Below are 15,049 nucleotides of genomic sequence, written 5' to 3'. Positions count from 1 at the left end.
CATCCATGCAAGCTTATTTTTAGCTTTGAAACGATCTTAGCATTTGAAGAATTTTTTTTTTTTTTTTAAATTAGAATGATGGTGAAGATAACGTTATTGGGGCAAGGGATGGTTCACATGGAGATCATCAAGATCATTTACTGTTTCCAGATGACTCAATTAATCCTTAAAGGAGTATGACTAGAAGTATTCCATGAAGAATCATCAAATGCGCTAATCTCCTTGAGAGTATTGCAACTGGGTAGATTTATGTGAACTCTTTTATTGGTGCCACTGACACAGTTATATATTCGGAAACTGTTACATTGCTGCTTCACAAAACTTAAAACAATAATCATGTTATCTCACAGTTTCCATGAGATGTGAATTCAGACAAAGTGCAACAGGGATGACTTAACCATGGTGTCTGGCGCTTCAGCAGGAAGAATCAAAAGACTAGGAACAGAACACTATTGGGAAAAAAGCTTAAATAACTTTTTCTATTAGGCTTCCAGGACACCACTCTTTTCTGACTTCTGTCCTCCATCTGAGTGTCTGCTGATCCTCCCTGAAGGTTGAATGTCCTGAAGTTTGGTTCTTCCTTTTCTTTCTTTGTCTCTCATCTACTTCTTGTTGATCTTATCCAGTCTCAAGGATTTAAATACAGTAGGTGAGTGATTGGGTTAGTGGGTGGGTAGGTTGGTAGGTGGATGGATGACCCATTTATCCCTAACCGTTTAGCTGTCCTTAATCTGCCTACTTGGCATTTCCATTGGGATGTACAACAGGCGTCTGAAACTTAAGATGTATAACTAAACCTCTGAGCCATTATCTTCTCCATCTCAGTAAATGTCCACTTCATCTCCTTCCAATTGCTTAACTCAGAAAACTAAGAGTCATCCTTGATTTCTTTTTCTCACACCCAATATTTAGTTCATTAGTCCATTCTGTTGGCCCTACCTTCAAAATACATATATACAGATTCCTGCCTCTTCTCAGGCATCTGTCTCTCTACCACCTTGGTCCAAGCCACCATCACCTCTCACCTCAGTTCCTCTGCTCCCCTCTGTACTCTTACCCCTGTAAGTTTATTTTCAGCACAGCATACAAAATGATTCTGTTTTGAAAACCTGGTCAGATGATGTCACTTGAAGGCCTTTCAAGCTGAAGCCTTCGAGTGGCCTGTGGCCTGGCTCCTCTGGCACCTCACCTCTCCTCCTCTCTCTCGCCCACTTGCTTCACCCCTCGCCACGGCGCCCTTGCTGCTCGTCTGGCAGCAACTTGCTGTTCCCTCTGCCTCATCATCATGCACACATGCACAGTCTAAGACGATGAGTCAAGAGGAGACAGATCCATCCTCCTGGTTTTTCCCTTCCCAGTGGTTTATATAGTAATTGCCCTTTATTGGTGAAGAAATGCCATAGTATTGAAGATGGGAGAGTAACAGTTTCAAAATCAGCTATAATGTGTTTGTACTTAACCACAGGTCTATACATTTATATCAGTGCCAAATGAAATATTTTTCCATCAGTATACCTGCCATAATGCTCATTTAGAGCTCTTCCATACAAAACAGTCCTGTGCTTTAGATGAAGTGGCAGTTATTCATTTTATTTGGCTTGATTTTTCTTTTTCTTTACTCTGTTTCGGGGTTGAGGAATGACTTCAGGACATAAGTGGGCAGACTAGAATGCTATCTGAACAGCCTCTTTTATCACTCAACAGCTAAAGGGCTCTGTGGCAGGCCCCAGAACAGATACGGTTTTGGTTTCAAAGTAAGTCATAAAATCACTGAAAAGGGCTGAACTTTTGAAGTGGTTTTTTAGAATGGAGAGTAAGGCAGTTAAAGAAGGGAAGAGTATTATTTTCAATCAAGAGTTCCTCCATGACATACTTTCACTGAGATTTACGAGAGCTGAAAGAAAGATGATCAGCTATTTATGGCTGTATGACCAGCGAAGTTCTGGGTGTGAGACTGAACAAGGACTTCGCTGAGAAGGTCTTTAGGTAGCAAGTGTGCCTGTCTATGTAGGGACTATGATGTTAAGTGGAATTTATTTTTATAGGGTTATAGAAACACATTGTTGAAAAGAACATCAAGAGGTTATCGGGTTTAAATATGCACTTTTGGTGAAACAGAGCTAAGCCTTTACACCTTTCAAGCCTTCATTTTTTTTTTTTAAATGTGTTTTTGAAAGATACTCTTGTAACTTTACTGACTCTTGTACTTTATCTAAATTTACCTTTAATGCCATCCAACAATGAATTAACTACTCTACACCTGTTAGAATGGCTAAAATGTTTAAATGCATGCCATTTCAACAGTAGATTGAGAGTAAGAAGCGCAGTTGTGGTTTCTTGCTGCTTTCAAATAAACTGTTCAGGAGAAGGAAATGGCAACCCACTCCAGTGTTCTTGCCTGGAGAATCCCAGGGATGGGGGAGCCTGGTGGGCTGCCGTCTGTGGGGTCGCACAGAGTTGGACACAACTGAAGTGACTTAGCAGCAGTGACTGTGTGTTTGTGTAAAATGTCATGACCATGTTGAATGTATAAGTTTGTTAATTAAATTTTCTTCTAATAAAAATTTATTATGAAAAAAAAATTTTTTTTAAATATCAAATAAACTGTTCACCTCTGTTGAGTCAATTAAATATATGTAGTTTTAAATGTTTCAGGAAGACCAAGATCCCCTTTATAGTGATACTTGGAAACGTGAAGGTTTTTTTGTCATTTCAAACTGAAATTGCCAGTTCTGCCTTTAAAACCTAGATTACTGTTAAGAAAGTTGAGGTGTCAGGCAAAGGATCACTTAAAATTGCTAGACCAGCTTTTCTTAACCCTCTTCTTTTTAAAGCCGGTCCTTCACACTGTTCTTTTCCCCCCAAGATTCTCAAATAGTTTAGAGGGCAGATTTATGTAAAACACCTCAGTTATTGCAAAACAAAAAATAAGTCAAGATCCCATTTATCTTGCCTGCCCTCCAAAAGGTGTCCTGATTTATTCTGTCAGTGGCAGAGGTGAGGAGGGCATTAATATGGTGGGTGTACAGACTGTGGAGTCAAAGACACTTAACGTCCAAATTCTGGTTCTGCTGCTTAACTGCATGGCATTGGCAGATTATTTATCATCTCTAAGCATCAGATTTCTTTTCTAGAATATAGGAAGCATGATAATACCTGCTTCATAGGTAGACATTTAAGTAAGAACTCAAATAATAGGTCTTATTATTATTACTGGAAAAGATGAGTGACTTGACCTGAATCACACAGAAGAGCTGGAGAAGGAGATGGCACCCACTCCAGGACTCTTGCCTGGAAAATTACATGGATGGAGGAGCCTGGTAGGCTACAGTCCATGTGGTTGCAAAGAGTTGGACACGACTAAGCAGCTAACACACATACACGAGCATAACCTGACCACCGACTAAGCAGCTCACACACACACACATAGACACACACACGAGCATAACCTGACTATTCAGAAGTGTTGGATTCCAAAGCCTGTGCACGTGCCAACCGTATTAAAGCCCTCATCTCTTCCCCTCCCTTTCCCGCTGCTCTCATTGGGAGGATGCTAATGAGGTAATTGAACTATATGAGCATTTTAGGTTGCTTTAAATATATATTTAGGAAAGAAACTTGATTCATATTTTTGGCATTGAATTTGTTAACTGCTTTTTTAAAAATGCTCACCTGATTGAAAATATGCTGCCACCACCACCTTATGGAGTTTTCTGTGTTTTTTGAGGTATCAGATCAAAGCAGAAAGGGGGATGTTTTATTTTTCAATTCTATTTATTACTTTTAAATTTTATTTATTTATAGGTATGCTGGGTATTCATTGCTGCATGTAAACTTTCATTGAAGTGCTCTGGCTTCTTGTTATGGGGTTCTCCTTGTGGAGCTTGGGCTCAGAGGTTGTGGCTTATGGGCTTAGTGGCCCCAAGGCATACGGAATCTTCCCAGACTAGGGATCAAACGTGTGTCCCCTGCATTAGGCAGATTCTTATTCTCTGGACCACCAGAGAAGTCACTCCACTATTTTATTACAAAGTATTGCCACAGAAATAATTTTATTGTAAGCATCCATATTCCAATCCCAAAACAAGGCAATGCCAAAGAATGCCCAAACTACTGCACAATTGCACTCATCTCACACGCTAGTATAATGCTCAAAATTCTCCAAGCCAGGCTTCAGCAATACATGAACTGTGAACTTCCAGATGTTTAAGCTGATTTTAGGAAAGGCAGAGGAACCAGAGATCAAATTGCCAGCATCCGCTGGATCATCGAAAAAGCAAGAGAGTTCCAGAAAAACATCTATTTCTGCTTTATTGACTATGCCAAAGATCTGTCTAGTCAAGGCTATGGTTTTTCCAGTAGTCATGTATAGGTGTGAGAGTTGGACTATAAAGAAAGCCAAGCACTGAAGAATTGATGCTTTTGAACTGTGGTGTTGGAGAAGACTCTTGAGAGTCCCTGGACTGCATGGAGATCCAACCAGTCCATCCTAAAGGAGATCAGTCCTGGGTGTTCATTGGAAGGACTGATATTGAAGCTAAAACTCCAATACTTTGGCCACCTGATGTGAAGAACTGACTCATTTGAAAAGACCCTGATGCTGGGAAAGATTGAAGGTGGGAAGAAAGGGGGACAACGGAGAATGAGATGGTTGGATGGTATCACCGACTCAATGGACATGAGTTTGTGTAAACTCTGGGAGTTGGTGATGGACAGGGAGGCCTGGCATACTGCGGTCCATGGGGTCACAAAAAGTCGGACATGACTGAGCAACTGAACTGAACTGATACACTCACTACAAGATGCTGCTGGGATGCAATCTCAAAAACGGCAGAATGATCTCTGTTTGTTTCCAAGGCAAACCATTCAGTATCACAGTAATCCAAGTCTATGCCCCGACCAGTAATGCTGAGGAAGATGAACGGTTCTATGAAGATGTACAAGAACTTCTAGAACTAACACCCCCAAAAGATGTCCTGTTCATTACAGGGGACTGGAATGCAAAAGTAGGAAGTCAAGAAACACCTGAAGTAACAGGCAAATTTGGCCTTGGAGTGCAAAACGAAGCAGGTCAAAGGCTAACAGATTTTGCTAAGAGGACACACTGGTCATAGCAAGCACCCTCTTCCAACAACACAAGAGAAGACTCTACACGTGGACGTCACCAGATGGTCAATACTGAAATCAGATTGATTATATTCTTTGTAGCCAAAGATGGGGAACTCTATACAGTCAGCAAAAACAAGACCGGGAGCTGACTATTGCTCAGATCATGAACTCCTTATTGCCAAATTTAGACTTAAATTGAAGAAAGTAGGGAAAACCACTAGACCATTCAGGTATGACCTAAATTAAATCCCTTACAGTTATACAGTGGAAGTGATAAATAGATTCAAGGGATTAGATCTGATAGACAGAGTGCCTGAAGAACTATGGATGGAGGTTTGTGACCTTGTACTGGAGACAGTGATCAAGACCATCCCCAAGAAGAAGAAATGCAGAAAGGCAAAATGGTTGTCTGAGGAGTCCTTACAAATAGCTGAGAAAAGAAGAGAAGCTAAAGGCAAAGGAGAAAAGGAAAGATATTCCCATTTGAATGCAGAGCTCCAAAGAAGAGCAAGGTGAGATAAGAAAGCCTTCCTCAGCAATCAATGCAAAGAAATAGAGGAAAACAATAGAATGGGAAAGACTAAAAATCTCTTCAAGAAAATTAGAGATAACAAAGGAATATTTCATGTGAAGATGAGCACAATAAAGGACAGAAATGGTATGGACCTAACAGAAGCAGAAGATATTAAGAAGAGATGTTAAGAATACACAGAAGAACTGTAGAAAAAAGATCTTCATGACCCAGATAATCACAGTGGTTTGATCGCTCACTTAGAGCCAGACATCCTGGAATGTAAAGTCAGATGGGCCTTAGGAAGCATCACGACAAACAAAGCTAGTGGAGGTGATGGAATTCCAGTTGAGCTACTCCAAATCCTAAAAGACAATGCTGTGAAAGTGCTGCACTCAATATGCCAGCAAATCTGGAAAACTCAGCAGTGGCCACAGGACTGGGAATGGTCAGTTTTCATTCCAATCCCAAAGAAGGGCAATGCCAAAGAATACTCAAATTACCGCACAGTTGCACTCATCTCACACGCTAGCAAAGTAATGCTCAAAATTCTCCAAGCCAGACTTCAACAGTACATGAACCATGAACTTTCAGTTGTTCAAGCTGGATTTAGAAAAGGCAGAGGAACCAGAGGTCAAACTGCCAACATCTGCTGGATCATTGAAAAAGCAAGAGTTTCAGAAAAACATTTACTTTCATTTTATTGACTAAGCTAAAGCCTTTGACTGTGTGGGTCACAACAAACTCTGGAAAATTCTTAGAGATGGGAATACCAGACCACTGACCTGTCTCTTGAGAAATCTGTATGCAGGTCAAGAAGCAACAGTTAGAACCGGACATGGAATAACAGACTGGTTCCAAATCCGGAAAGGAGTATGTCAAGGCTGTATATTGTCACCCTGCTTATTTAACTTATATGCAGAGTACATCATGAGAAATGCCGGGCTGAATGAAGCACAAGCTGGAATCAAGATTGCCAACAGAAATATTAATAACCTCAGATACGCAGATGACACCACCCTTATGGCTGAAAGTGACAGACTTTATTTTGGGGGTTCCAAAATCACTGCAGATGGTGACTGCAGCCATGAAATCAAAAGACTCTTGCTCCTTGAAGAAAATCTATGACAAACCTAGACAGCATGTTAAAAAGCAGAGACGTTACTTTGAACAAAGTGCCAACAAAAACCATAGCTTTGACTATGGTTTTTCCAGTAGTCATGTATGGATGTGAGAGTTGGATCGTAAAGAAAGCTGATAGTAAATAGTCATTGGAAGGACTAATGCTGAAGCTGAAACTCCAATACTTTGGCCATCTGATGGGAATAACTGGCTCATTGGGAAAGACCCTGATGCTGGGAAAGATTGAAGGCAGGACGAGAAGGGGACGACAGAGGATGAGATGGTTGAACAGCATCACCAATGGGATGAGTTTGAGGAGGCTTCCGGAGTTGGTGATGGACAGGGAAGCCTTGTGTGCTGCAGTCCATGGGGTTGCAGCCTGACTGACTGACCATACTTGCTTTGTCACATAACTTATCTCTGTTATTGAAACCTTAACAAATAACCAGTACAAAACAACAAAAAGCCATTTATATTTCCATCACCTAAAGATAACCTTTGTTAATATTTTAATAATTTTCATACATGCTTACACATCTGTAAATATGTGTTTATCTTTTTAAAAATAGTATTGGAGTTCACCCATTTCATTAGCTCATTATATTGTGGACATTTTTTTCTGGTAATAGATATACATGTGAGTAATTACTGAAAGACGGTATATAATACATGTGAGAATTTAGTTTGATTATAATTTTTCATTATTCTGGACTTTATTCCAGTACTTCCAATAAAATGTTGAAGAGGGATGGTGGGAGGGAGCATCCTTGCGTTGTTGCTGATCTTAGTGGAAAGACTTTTGGTTTCTCACCATTTATTTTGATATTAAGTGTAGATTTTTTTAGATGTTCTTTATAAAGTTTTGTCAGGTTCATTTACTGAGAGATTTTTTTTAATCATAAATAGGTGAAATTTTTCATGGGGTTTTTCTGAGTCTGTTGATAAGATTATGTGATTTTTCTTCCTTTAGCCTCTTGATGTGGTGGGTTACATTAATTGATTTTTATATGAAACAAGCCCTGCATACATGGAGTAAATCCCACTTGCTTGTGTACTTTTTTAAAAAATACATTGTTAGATATCACTTTCTAATATTTAGAGGATTTTTATTACACCTGTATTCATGAGAGATATTGCCTATAGTTTTCTCATAATGTCTTTGGTTTTGTTATTAGGGTAGTGATGGCTTCATAGAATGAGTTTGGAAGTATTTTCTCTGCTTCTGTCTTCTGGAAGAGAATTGATACAGTTTCCTCCTTTAAATGTTAGGTAGAATTCATCAGTGTATCCACATGGGCCTGATGCTTTCTGTGTTGAAAGGTTAATTATTCAGTTTCTCTTATAGGCCTAGGTAGGTTGTCTGTTCTTTGAGTTTTGGCAGATTGTGTCTTTCAAGGAATTGGTCTATTTCATGTAGGTTATTGAATTGTGGATATAGTATTTGTTGATTTATTCCTTTATTATTCTTTTGATGTCCATGGGATTTGTAGTGATGTCCTCAATTTAATTTTTGATGTTAGTCCTCAATTCTTTTTCCTTGGTTACCCGTGTTAGAAACTTGTTGATTGCATTAATCTTTCCAAAGAATGAGCTTTTAGTTTTGTTTTTTTCCTCCATTGATCTTATGTTTTAAAATTAATTGATTTTAAATGTTTTAAAATCTTCTGTTTTAAAATTCTGCTCTACACTACAGATGCAAGAAAAACATCCTCGCGCTTTCTGCCTGCCTGATTGTGGCAGCCCAGATTGAATGGGGGAACACAGGGAAAAAAGTAAAATAAAATAAAATTCTGCTCTAATCTTGTTGCTTATTTTCTTTTGCTTTCTTTGGATTTTATTTGCTCTTCATTTTCTAGTTTCTAAAATGAAAGCTTCCCTGGTGGCTCAGAGGATAAAGCCTCTGCCCACAATGCAAGAGACCCAGGTTCGATCCCTGGGTCAGGAAAATCCCCAGGAGAAGGAAATGACAACCCACTCCAGTATTCTTGCCTGGAGAATCCCGTGGATGGAGGAGCCTGGTAGGCTGTAGTCCATGGGGTGGCAAAGAGTCAGACACGACTGAGCGACTTCACTTTCTGGTTCCTAAAGTGAAAGCTTAAATTATTGGTTTTAGACCTAATACACACATTCAGTGCTATAAAGTACCTGTTATGCTCTACTCTTGTTGCCTCCCACAAATTTTTATAAGTTGTGTGTTTATGTTCATTTAATTCAGGGTTTTTAAAAATTTCCTTGTGATTTCTTCTTTGACCTGTGTGTTACTTTGAGTTGTATTGTTTCAGTTCAGTTCAGTTGCTCAGTCGTGTCCGATGTATTGTTTAATCGCCAAGCATTTTGGCTTCTCCGACAGTCTTTCCTATTACTGATTTCTCATATAATCCTATTGTGATCTGAAAGCATACATTGTCTAATTTACATACTTTTTAATTTGTTAAGATGTCAATTATGGCCCATAATGTTGTCTATCTTGGTAATGTACTGTGTTAAATTTAGAAGAGTGTATTCTGCAATTACTGGATTAAGTGGTCTGTAAGTATCAATTATATCTGGTTGCCCCTCTGCCTGCTGATCTGTCCATTTCTGGAAGAGGAGTGTTGAAGTCTCCCAACAGTAATAATGGATTCATCTACTTCTTGCAGTACTGTCAGTTTCTGCCTTGCATATTTTGATGCTTTATTGTTAGATGCATGTACTTTAAGGATTGTTCTGCCCTATTCTTGAAGAATTGACCCCTTTATCATTACGTAAATAAATTTCCTTGCTCTGAAGTTTGCTGTCTCTGAAATTAGTATAGCTACTTATATTTTCTTTTGATTTGTGTTAGCATAGTATATGGTCTTTCTTTATCTGTTTACTTTTAATCTGTATGTGTGTTTATATTTAAAGTGGGTTTCTTGGAGACAGCATACTGTTTTTTGGTCTGCCCTGATAGCCTGTCTTTTAATTGATATATTTAGTGCATGGATGTTTAAAGTGATTATTGATATACGTGACCTAACAGCTGCTAACTTTGATACTGTTTTCTATTTGTTGCCCTTATTCTCTTTGTTTGTATCTTTGTTATCCACTCTTTTTCTGCCTTTTCTGGTTCCAGTTGAGCACTTAATAAATTATTCCATTTTCTCTTCTTTCCTAACATAACAGTTATGCTTCTATTTTAGTGATTGCCCTAGAGCTTGCACTATACCACTAATCCGAGTCCACTGTCTTTTCTTTCTTCTTTTTTAGTTTGGCTCACTGGGTCTTTGTTGTGGTGCGTGGACTTCTCTCGTTGCAGGCCACGGCCTTTAGAGCTCGTGGGCTCGGGAGGCTCTGGAGTGGCAGCACATGGGCTCTCTAGTGGTGGCGCATGGGCCTAGTTGCTCTGCAGCATGTGGGGTCTTAGTTCCCTGACCAGGGATCAAACCCCGTGTCCCCTGCATTGGAAGGCGGATTTTTAACCACTGGACCACCAGGGAAGTCCCCCAAGTCCATCTTCAAATACCGCTGTTGGTTTTGTGCAAGCGCCTTGTGAGAGGCCTCCCTCCCCGGCCTGTCACTGCTGTCACCGTCTCTCTCGCCCTTTCGCGTGTGCATACACAGTTGAGTACAATGTGGCTGTTACTATTTTTAACAATCTGTTAGCTCAATTGAGTAAGAAAAATAAAGATTTCATTTTGCTTATCCTGTCTCTAATATTCTTCCTTTCTTTATGTAGATCAGAGTTTCTGATCTCTGTCACTTTCCTTCTTGCCAAAGAACTCCTTTTAACATTTCTTTCAAGGCAGGCCTGTTGGCAACAAATTCAACTTTGGTTTGTTTGAGAAACCCTTTATTTCGCCTTCACTTTAAAGAATACCATAGCTAGATTGATGGTATTTTTCCCTTTCAACATGTTAAATATTTCACTCCTCTCTCGTCGTTTGTGTGGTTTCTGAGAAGTTGAAATAATTCTTAATTTTGTTTCTCTAGGTAAGCTGTTTCCCATTCTCCTTTGGCTTCTTTTGAGACTTTTCTCCTTTGATTTCTGCAGTTTGTATATATAATATGTCCAGCTAGGTGTAGCTTTTTGTATACTTGTTTCAGTTTTCTAGTTCTCTGGTTTTGTGTCCGACATTAATTTCAGGAAATTCTCAGTCCTTATTGCTTCAAATACTGCTTTTGTTCCTTTATCTTCTTCTTTTGGTATTCCCATTAAAAGTGTTACATGCTTTATCGATCTCCCACAGGTCTTGGATATTCTCTCTGTTCTGTGTGCTTTTTTCCCCAGTATTTTTTCTCTTTGCATTTCAGTTTTGAAAGTTTCTGTTGACATATTCTCAAGTTCAAGGTTTCTCTTCTCAGTCATGTCTAGTCTGCTAATGAGCCCATCAGTGGTATTCTTCCTGTTGACAGTGTGTTTGATCTAGAGCAATACTTTTTTATTCATTCTTAGAATTTCTGCCTCTCGGCTTGTGTTACCCATTGTTTCTTACTTTTTCCATTAGAATCTTTGGCGTATTAATCATGGTGGTTTTTTCATGGCCTGATAATTTTAGCATCCCTGTCATATCTAAGTCTGCTTCTAATGTTTTTATGTGTCTTCAAAATGTTTTTTCCTTTTAGTAAGATTAATTGTTGAAAGCTGAGCATGATGACTGGATACTAGGAACTGTAGTAGTGGGCCTTCAGTAGTACATGTGAGATGTGCATTCTACAGTCCTGTGATCAGGCCTCAGTCTTTCAGTGAGCCTGTGCCCAGGCTGTGAACTTCACAAGTGCTTCTCAGTAGTTCCAGCTCCTTGCCCCCGACCCCCTCTTAAGATGAGACAGGATGGATGAAGGAACTGGAATTGAGTATTTCACTTCTCCCAGGTTGGATAGACTCTGATGAAACCCCAATAGATTACATAAAATAGTTTCTCCGGAAGGCAGTCTTTGTTAAGAAGAACAGAATATTACGGAGTATTTAAAATTGGCTATTTTTCTTCTCTGCAGAAGCAGGAGGGAATTTTTTTCCAGTGTTCACTGTGAAAACTGGGTAGAGCTCCTGGAGTTAAAACCACAAATGTGTGGTCGCCCCCCACCTCCTTCTCCCCGCACCACACCCCCACCCCCGCCCACCACCACCTGCCAGAAGATTTTAGGCTTGTCCTTGAACCTTCAGTGGTTCATCAGTCACAGTCCAGGTTTCTTCACCCTACCCTCACTCCCTTCCCTTGGTGGTTTCTGCTCTGGTAAGTTGAGATTCTCTGATCTGTCTCTCTGACTTGAGGGCAGTGACTTACCCTGTAGCTTCACTTTTCTAATAAACCTAAGAAGCGTTTGTTCAGCTTTTTATTTGTTGTTATGACAGCATGGGACCTTCTAGGCTCCTTGTATATGCTGGACCAGAAACTAGGAGTCTCCTTTACTTTTAAATAACACATTAGAACAGATACTTATTTTTCCAACCAAACAAAACAGTCTGCTCAACACACACACACCCCAGTCTAAAATGTATATCCTCTTACTGCCCAATTCTCATTTGTTTCAGTTTGTAACTTTATGTATAGATTATCATTAATAATAAGATACTGTTCTGGAAAATACAAAAAGTTATCATTTGTTAGGGGCTTCCCTAGTAGCTCAGATGATAAAGAATCTGCCTGCAATGCAGGAGACCCAGGTTTGATCCTTGGGTTGGGAATATCCCCTGGAGAAGGAAATGGCAACCCACTCCAGTGCCCTTGCCTGGAGAATTCCATGGAAGGAGGAGCCTAGTGGCTACAGTCCATGGGATTGCAGAGTCAGACACGACTGTGTGACTAACTTTCGTCGTATCAACAGTATTTACATTTAAGACCAGTAATTTTTATTGCTTTCATTAATCACAGCAATATTTTCCCCTTCTCTCCCCACCCCACCATAAATGTATTCTGTCTTACATCTTTTTTTCTCATGTGTTATTGGTTCACTGATTACTTACTGGCCAGTGACAATGCTCCGGAGCATGCTTTGAGACCTGGTTTCTTGTCTGCCTTTGCCCTGGCAAAGACCAAGAGAGCAGACTTGGACTTTCAAGAAATGAAAGTATCATTTGTTACTGTAAGACCTACCAAATGTTTCAGTTCAGTCTTTTACCTTTGGTGGTGAGTTATAATGAAGACTGTAGGCAACCAATGGGTAATTATTTATAAGAAAATACAAGTGATTACATGTTTGAAAAAAATTTTTTCTTCACACATGAATGGTTAAGAAATTATTAGACTCCTTGAATAATCCTTTTCCTCAAGACTCTCGACTTAGGTGTTGGGTGTTAGGAAAAGTCTAGTATCACAAAAATATTCCTCGCATGTAAACACTTGAAAACTTTGCTCCTTATTGTTGGAACTCAGAAATATCTATTTGGTGAACCCTTTTGGTAAGAAGTGGGTTTATTTATAATTTATATTAAACACTAGCAGCTTTTCTAAAGAATCACTCTTTAATCAAGGAATTGATATTTATTATTTATTTTTTTAGGCTTACTAGGAGAGCCTGATGTAAAGGTTAGCTCTCTTACTGCTAATAACTACTCCTAAATTATCCTTCAACCATTGTTTTTAAAAATTGGAGTTAAATATATATCTTTTTACTCAGTTTATCTCTCTACATTGTCACACATAATTGAATGCTACTCATTGATGAATAGTTAATTCAGTGGTTTGATGTAGAGATTAGAATCTGCCAAGTTAGAGAACATAGCACTGTATTTGAGCAGGTCTGTGTTGGAACCTCAATGGAGACTGAATTACTGGGATAGGAGCCAGTTGCCTTCTGCTAAATGAATTAATTCCAGATGACTCTTCCAAAACAGTTGTATTTGCTTTCCCATCCAGCTCCACATTCCAGGAAAGGATTTTTAGTCATTAGGAAGTATGTACTGTTGACCCCAATACAATTCACAGCGGCTTCAGCAAATACTAAATGCAATCCTTGCCTCTAGAGACTCAGCAGTCTTTAAACTACGAACAACCACGGGACCTGGACAGGTCTGACTTATCTGACTACCACTTAACAGCTTCCTCTTAATTCAGTGAACTTAACAAATGGAAACTGCCTAATGCAGAGGAAGTAAATTTAAAGATTCTACCTTACTACATAGGAGGTAAATTTAAAGATTCTAACTCTCCAAGAGACCCCATGTGGCTCAGTATTAAAGCTAAATTTCCAGGTTAAATCACAATGCTGCTGCTGCTAAGTCTCTTCAGTCGTGTCCGACCCTGTGCAACTCCATAGACGGCAGCCCAGCAGGCTCCCCTGTCCCTGGGATTCTCCATGCAAGAATACTGGAGTGGGTTGCCATTTCCTTCTCCAATTCATGAAAGTGAAAAGTGAAAGTGAAGTCGCTCAGTTGTTCCGGACTCTTCACCAGCCCCTGGATTGTAGTCCACCGGGCTCCTCCATCCATGGGATTCTCCAGGCAAGAGTACTGGAATGGGGTGCCATTTCCTTCTCCATAAATCACAATAAATGAAACTTAAAGACACGTACTTCAATTAAAAAGAAAATAACACTTGCCATATGTTGTTTTCAAACATAGTGATCAGATCAGATCAGATCAGTCGCTCAGTCGTGTCTGACTCTGTGACCCCATGAATCCCAGCACGCCAGGCCTCCCTGTCCATCACCAACTCCTGGAGTTCACTCAGACTCACGTCCATCGAGTCAGTGATGCCATCCAGCCATCTCATCCTCTGTGGTCCCATTCTCCTCCTGCCCCCAATCCCTCCCAGCATCAGAGTCTTTTCCAATGAGTCAACTCTTCGCATGAGGTGGCCAAAGTACTGGAGTTTCAGCTTTAGCATCATTCCTTCCAAAGAAATCCCAGGGCTGATCTCCTTCAGAATGGACTGGTGGGATCTCTTTGCAGTCCAAGGGACTCTCAAGAGTCTTCTCCAACAGCACAGTTCAAAAGCATCAATTCTTTGGCGCTCAGCCTTCTTCACAGTCCAACTCTCACATCCATACATGACCACTGGAAAAACCATAGCCTTGACTAGACGAACCTTTGTTGGCAAAGTAATGTCTCTGCTTTTGAATATGCTATCTAGGTTGGTCATAACTTTCCTTCCAAGGAGTAAGCGTCTTTTATGGCTGCAGTCACCATCTGTAGTGATTTTGGAGCCCAGAAAAATAAAGTCTGACACTGTTTCCACTGTTTCCCCATCTATTTCCCATGAAGTGATGGGACTGGATGCCATGATCTTCGTTTTCTGAATGTTGAGCTTTAAGCCAACTTTTTCACTCTCCACTTTCACTTTCATCAAGAGGCTTTTGAGTTCCTCTTCACTTTCTGCCATAAGGGTGGTGTCATCTGCATATCTG

General features: G+C 39.9%; 1 protein-coding gene and 1 non-coding gene across 3 annotated transcripts in view; both read left to right on the top strand.

Annotated features, from left to right (window-relative positions):
- NUDT3 (nudix hydrolase 3) overlaps positions 1–15,049 on the top strand; it is a 123,307-nt gene that overhangs the window by 84,978 nt on the left and 23,280 nt on the right. The gene's annotated exons all lie outside the window — the stretch shown is intronic.
- Positions 8,383–8,508, top strand: LOC133237086 (small nucleolar RNA SNORA31). The gene has a single exon (XR_009733119.1). It is a non-coding gene; the product is annotated as a small nucleolar RNA SNORA31 (small nucleolar RNA).

This window comes from Bos javanicus, chromosome 23, assembly GCF_032452875.1.
Source record: "Bos javanicus breed banteng chromosome 23, ARS-OSU_banteng_1.0, whole genome shotgun sequence".
Taxonomy (NCBI): domain Eukaryota; kingdom Metazoa; phylum Chordata; class Mammalia; order Artiodactyla; family Bovidae; genus Bos; species Bos javanicus.
The sequence above is the reverse complement of the archived record's forward strand: the minus strand, read 5'-3'. Positions and strand labels throughout refer to the sequence as shown.